This window comes from Trichechus manatus, unplaced genomic scaffold (genome assembly GCF_000243295.1).
Source record: "Trichechus manatus latirostris isolate Lorelei unplaced genomic scaffold, TriManLat1.0 scaffold00080, whole genome shotgun sequence".
NCBI lineage: Eukaryota > Metazoa > Chordata > Mammalia > Sirenia > Trichechidae > Trichechus > Trichechus manatus.
In genome coordinates, this window is record NW_004444016.1 from 11,409,882 (window position 1) to 11,417,195 (window position 7,314).

Here is a 7,314-nt window from a genome sequence, read left to right on the forward strand (position 1 = left end):
AGGAAAGTTTGAGAGATGTTGTTTCTTACAATCATAGATTCCCTAGGTTGTGTGAAGGCTTGGGACACATATAATTAACCTGCAAGCAGCAATACTAAGCAGGGCTTTGAATGGGTCTGTTCCAGTTGAACCCCTGCTAAGAATTTACATTTCTAATAAGTTCCCTGTTAAGAATTTGTGTTTCCACCCCAGATATACTGAATCAGAATCTACAGTTTAACAAGATCCTCAAGAATATTCTTATGTATAACTTCCTGGGAATTTGTTAGAAATGCAAATTCTCAGCAGGGGTTTGGATGTGGTACTAAGCCCTCTGGCAAACTGGTGGAAGTTACCTGACACTGAAAATAGGAGTTTAGTTTAGCAAGCCTGTGACTTATTGTTCAGCCCTTCAGTTTTCAGACTGAAAAAACAAATCAAAGCAAAATGAACAAAGGAAAAAAAAAAACAAAAACCTGTCATCCTGTCATAAATCTAGTAAGCTCTCAGTTAAGGTTCAAAGCATAATTTCAAAAAATTTTGTAGCTAGGAGGTAAAAGGTTCTATTGTAATAATGTACCCATAAAATATATAAGAATCACACAGACCCAATATTTTTTGAGATATTCGTGAAATTTTTAAATATTCTTGTTTGCAATTATTACAGAATTTCAGCAAGGACTGGATAAAAAACAAAAACAAAAAACCAGACATAGAAGAAAAATCTCTAGAGTGTACAGACACATACATATATAACTACATATTGTGGGTACTTACACACAGACACAAATGAAGTAGAAAATTGAGGCATTCATCCACCTAATTATCACCTCCCACCATCAAATTATCAAATCAGATACTTGAAGTAAAGCATGCTTGTTTTGTGGAAAATGTGCTGTTTTGATTATTTTTGTTTTTGGTTTTTTTTTGAGGGAGGGGAAATGTTTGAATTTGAGTTATTGAGCAAAGCTATCTTAAATCCATCCAGAGTTTGGGGGCTGAAAGAATATTATTAATAGATTTATGGAAGCTGGTAATGATGTTTCTGGTGGTGCAGTGGTGAAGCGCTCACCTGCTAATGAAAAGGTCAGCAGTTCGAACTCACCACCTGCTCAGCAGGAGGAAGATGTGGCAGTCTGCTTCCTTAAAGATCACAGCCTCGGAAGTCCTATGGGAAAGTTCTACTCTGTCCTATAGAGTCCCTATGAGTCAACTTGACGGCAATGGGTTTGGTTTGCTTTGTTTTTTTCAGATAGGATCAATAATTTCTTACTTAGTTTCATCCCTAAAGACTTGACCCGATGTGACCATAGTTCTGAAGAGTCCTGCAAAGCTGCAGCTTCCTATGGGCAGAGCATCCAATCGGGTGTCCAGAAATGAGAAGAACCGCATCAGAAGCAAGGTGTTTATGGGTACAATACCTCTGTGAGTGTTTTCCTCATTGGATCATCACAGAGTCCTCGTAGGAGGGCAGAGCAATGCTGTGAGCTCCATTTCACAGCTGCAGGGTAACCAGAGCTCAGAAAGCAGTCTACAGTGGCGAAAGGATAGAGTGGTGAGGCTTATTCGCAATCATCTGGCCTGAACTCAACACTTAGGAGTATTTTTTAGTGGGTTTGCTTGCAAAGAAGCCTCTGCTTCCCTCCGTCCTTTACTCCTTCTCTCTCTCCCTTCTTTTTTTCTCCCTCTCTCTTCCTCCCTCAACATATATTTGTAAAATGCCTCCATAAGCAATACTGCTTTAGTCACTGTGAAGAGAACCCAGGCAATAAGCCAGATAATTTAAACCAAAAGCAAAACAAAACTGTTCCTAGAAAAAACAAGAGTGTAATTTCTAAGCCAGACTTTAATAATGGTGAGCCAAAATTCAGATGATCAAGGTAAATATGGTTTGTTTGGTCTGTTTGACTTAATTAGCTGGGTAATGGCCTTATTTCTAATTACCTCTAGGGTGGTGGATCTCCCTACCCTGGCTGATTTGAGGCAAGTCGCTTCAACTCTTTGAGTCTTAGTTTCTTCAATTATAAAACTGCAAAAATGATGTGAAGATTGAATGAAATGATACATGAAGCTGCTTGGCACATAGAGAGCTCTCAGTAAGAACTGGTGTTGCTTTTATTATGATGGGACTCGAGCTGGAACTTACAAGGATGCAATGAAAGGTGACAGGGACGTCTCTAGGGAACCATCACTTGTTAAATGTCTACTATGTGCCTGTGTGTTCAACAGAAAGGCTCAGCCTCTCTCTCTCTACATGCCATGACATCAATGTATTCTCCTTTGGCTCCACTTAGTTTGCAGGTCCCTGTAACCAGACAGGAGTCCCTGGTGACACAAATGGTTAACGGGCTCCCTGCCAACCAAAAGTTTGGCGGTTCAAGTCCACCCAGGAGCTCTTTGGAAGAAAGGTCCCGCAAAAAACGCCCACTGAAAACCTGATGGAGCACAGTTCTACTCTGATACACATGGGGTTGCCATGAGTCAGAATTGACTCAACAGCAACTGTTTTTTTAGTTCTGATAACCAAAGAAACAGAGCTGCCATTAGCACCTGCGAGCAGATGGAGGCCTGCCATCTGAGGTAAGATAGGGAACTCCTCTTTTCCTTTCCTTTTACCTTTCCTTCTGCTTATTCGGCCTGAATTTTTGACTCCTTGCACTTCTTCTGTCTCCCACCTGTAACACACATTTCCTCACTACCAATGGTCCTTAGGTTAAGCATGAAATCACCTTGAACCTTTTTAATTCTTCCTCAGTGCTGATATCATCAAGCAGATAGTCTCAGTTTTGAGTTTTTAATTCTTTAACACATCTTTTACACTTTATAACCTCCATTTTTAACTAAAAAGAACAGGTCACGAGCTCAGACACTTAGGCAGAGAACTGTCTAGCTGAAATTTATTACTATTTTTTAGATTTCTTTTTACAGTGTTTTTTTCCTAATTAGAATATAAAATTTTCTTTTAAATAAATTTGGATAAAAAGGGGAGTTGATTTAGAAGGATATTAAGTAAGTATTGAGCAACTGTTATGGATTGAATTGTGTCCCCCAAAAGTATGTATTGTAAATCCTAACCCCTTTACTGGGTTATAATCTCATTTGTGAATCGATTTTATTTTTTATGTTAATTAGGCAGTATTAGTGTAGGGTGTGTCTTAAGTCAATCTCTTTTGAGATGTAAAAATAGCAGATTGAGCAAACAACCAACCAAGAAAGCACCCATGTGAGATCTCCAAGGAACCAGGAAACAGAAGCTAAAAAGAGACAAGGAACTTCCCCCAGAGCCAACAGAGACAGAAAGCCTTCCCCTAGATCCAGCACCCTGAATTCAGACTTCTAGCCCCCTAAACTGTGAGAAAATAAAGTCCTGTTTGTTAAAGCATGGATTGAACTGTGTCCCCCCAAAATATCTGTCAACTTGGCTAGGTCATGATTCCCAGTATTGTGTGATTGTCTACCATTTTATCATCTGATGTGATTTCTCTATGTGTTGTAAATGCTATCACTATGATGTAATAAGATGGATTAGTGGCAGTTATATTGAGAGGTCTACAAGATTAGATAATGTCTTAAACCAATCTCTTTTGAGATTTAGGAGAAGCGAGAAGACAGACATGGGGACCTTATACCACCAAGAAAGCAGCACTGGGAGCAGAGCGAGTCCTTTGGACCTGAGGTTCCTGCACTGAGGTGCTCCCAGACCAAGGGAAGACTGATGACAAGGACCTTCCTCTGGAGCCAACAGAGTGAGAAGGGCTTCCCCTGGAGCTGACTACTTGAATTTGTACTTATATCCTACTAGACTGTGAGAGGATAAATTTCTCTTTGTTAAAGCCATCCACTTGTGGTATTTCTGTTATAGCAGCACTAGACAACTAAGACAGCCACCTCCTTGTGGTGTTTCTGTTATAGCAGCACTAGATAACTAAGGCAGCAACTATCACAAAAAAAAAAAAAATGAGGATAATATGAGTTGGTCTACAAATATGACAGAAATCTTGGCTGTAGTATTAAATTGACTAAAGTTTCAGAACCACTGTTCTAAGCCAAAAGGGAATCATGATGATTCTTCATGGTCTCATGATCTCCTAGCCTTATTTTAAGACCATTTCAAGGCACTTTGCTTCTTCTCTGCCCCAAGAGAATGAAGAGGTGATAGACATGGCTATCTGAACCCACCTATGAACATGGGAATTATGGTTTTCTTGAATTGAAAAATTAAAGCATATTTATGAAGACCATACACTATAAGCCAGAAAAAAAAAAAAAAAAATTCAAAGCTGCTGACATAACATTCAGGGGAAAGTGGTGGCCTAACCCAAAATGATCAGACTTCTATTAGACCTGATTTATGGAAGAAAGACCTGGAAATCTACTTCTAAGAAATCAGCCATTAAAAACTCTATGGAACACAGTTCTAGTCTGACACACATGGGGTTGCCAAGAGTCAAAATCAACTTGACAGCAACTGGTTGTTGGTTGTGTTCCAAAGGACTTTCGTATCTGTGTGTAGGATGAATGTGAAGTGACAGAGCAATGGAATTTCCAAAGAAAAGAAGAATAGAGCAGATAAGAAGAAATGTACTTACTATATGCTTATTGCAGGCTTTTCTGGTCAACCTAACAAATTCCCATTTCTCTTGGAAAACAGCAGGATCACATTACTGTGTAGCCAACAGCTACGGGGACATTAGTAAACAAACTTCAGGAGGAAATAAGGAACTAAATAGAAAAATCTCTATCAAATGAAAAGGACTCCAGGACCTTCACCTTCATGAAGTTACTTGGTGTATATATTACCTTAGTACTCATGCCTCTAAGTATGATTATCTCATTTCACAGATGAGGAAATAGGCTTAAAGGAGTGAAGTAACATCCCTGAAGCATACAATTAGTACAGATGGAGAAAGAATCCAAACTTAGGCTTAAAATCGATGTTTTTTTAAATATATATGTTCTATCCAACTGAATGGAACAGTGTTTTTTTAACAGGGTCTGGTGGCACAATAGTTAAGTGCTTGGCTGCTAACCAAAAGGTTGATGGTTTGAACCTACCTAGTGGCTCTATGGGAGAAAGAACTGGAAATCTGCTTCTGTAAAGATTACAGCCAAGAAAACTCTATGGGGCAGTTCTACTCTGTCGCGTGGGGTTGCTATGAGTTGGAATGGACTTGAAGGCACCCAGCAACAACAACAGTATACATAAGGGAGTCCTGGATGGCACAGAGGGTTAAGTGCTTAACTACTAACCAAGAAGTTGATAGTTCAAACCCACTCAGAGGCTCCTTGGAAGAAAGGTCTGGCAATCTGCTTCCGAAAGGTCATAGCCTTGAAAACCCTATGGTGCACAGTTCTACTCTGCAACACATAGGGTTGCCATGAGTCAGAATCGACTTGACAGCAGCCGGTTTGGGTTTTTTTTTTCTTTTTGATATATACATAATATCTAAAGTTCTGTCTCTTTTTATTTGCATGTGAGACAACTTTGTCTGCAAGCAATTTTTTGTAGATGTTCAAAGCAAGTTTGGATCATTTTACTGTTTCATTTGTGGTGATGATGCAATAAATTTGTCACCTAGAAGAAGTTTTTGATGACTCTTTATAAAGTGTATTCTCTATATATACAGTTCAATTTACTTGTTTTTTGTTCATTCATTTGACTGTCACTCATCAAATGTTACTCTGTGCTTGGGATTGAACTCAATCCTCCGCATTTACACATTTGGAACCATCCTTCAATTTACCAACTTCACGGAATGCCCCTGGGTAACTGTGTTCACGCGTACTGCACATATCATTATGTTAAACGTGCTCCTGACATTATGCTTGATCATTATATCAACGTGGGCAAAAACACTCCCTGTGGAAGGTGAGTGAAGATGAGGTAAGAAACAAGTGCTTTGATGAGAGAAATGGTATCTAGAAATCATTTCTTTGTTCCTTTTCTTGCTGTTTAAAAGAAAAAAAGAAGAAGAGAAAAAGCCCACAGGCAAAAGAAATGGTGCTTCAGCATATGGATGGCCCCCAAAAGACTTATAAATATTACAGTTGCACACACACCGCCTCTCTCAACGTCCCCCTCACAGTTCATAATGTGCAGACTGTGTGGTGAGGTGATGCATTAGTGTCTGAAAGAGAAGGTAGGTAAATGAGCTCCTTCCTATCTTGCTCCAGGGCTCTTCAATATAACTTTTCCTTATAGTTTCTATCTAGAAAGTCAATTCAACTTACTGTCTTGTTTCATCAAAATGGGCTTTTCCACACCTCTAAATTCTTGCCATTTCATGCCTTTGTCATCCTTGGTCTAAATGTAAACCTTTACTTGTACTTGCCTTATGTGTCCTTTGAAGAGTGGCTTGTGAGCCTCTTCTCCCTTTGATTAAACTTCTCCTCTCACTTTTCTGTTCTTGCAAAAGCAAAGGTTGATTTTTTTTTTTTAAGTTTTCTGATGCCCTTTTGCTTTCTTTGACATGAAACACTAAACAGATCTCTAGTTGTATAACGTGGATTTTTTTTTTTTCAGACAAGATTCAGGAGAAGAACATGGGATATGTTACGTATTGTGTGTGCCCTTATACTTACTCCCTGGATACATTTAATACATTGTTCATTAATTAAGTAATTAATGTAACACATGTTTATTAAATGCCTACTATGTGCATGATAGTATACTAAGGTTTGGGAATAAAATGATGAATGGGGATACGATGCCTCTCTCTGTTTTGAATAAAAGGGAGATTATATGATCAAATATCAATTTCTTCCATGTATATGGAATCAAATATAATTGTCTTTCTCTGCTATGAAACTAAGATGTGTCCATATACAGTATGCAGCTGTGGATACCATAAAGCAATATTAGTAAATCTTTATTGAATAAAAAAATAAAGGAATACCTAGCTTGAGGAGAAAAGTCTCTGGAAAAGGCCAATTGAAATAACCAGAAATGGCCCCAGCAAAGAGGGCCAATGAGAAAACAGCAGCTATTGTGGTGTTCGTGCTGCCCTGTGGTGACCACAATTGGTGACTTGAGTGACCTTAGCACATGACTAGTTTCCTCTTTGTTTTTTTCCTTAAGCAATTTTTTTTTATAGTACTTCAGGTGAAGGCTTACAGAACAAATAATTTCTCATGAAACAGCAGTACACATATTGTTTTATGACATTGGTTAACAACCCCACAACATGTCAACCCTCTCCCTTCTAGACCTTTTTTTTATTTTGGTGAAAATATACATAGCCAAAGATACATCATTTCAAAAATTTCTGCATGCACAGTTCAGTAACATCGATTACGCTCTTCCAATTGTGCTGCTATTCTCACTTTAGATAAAGG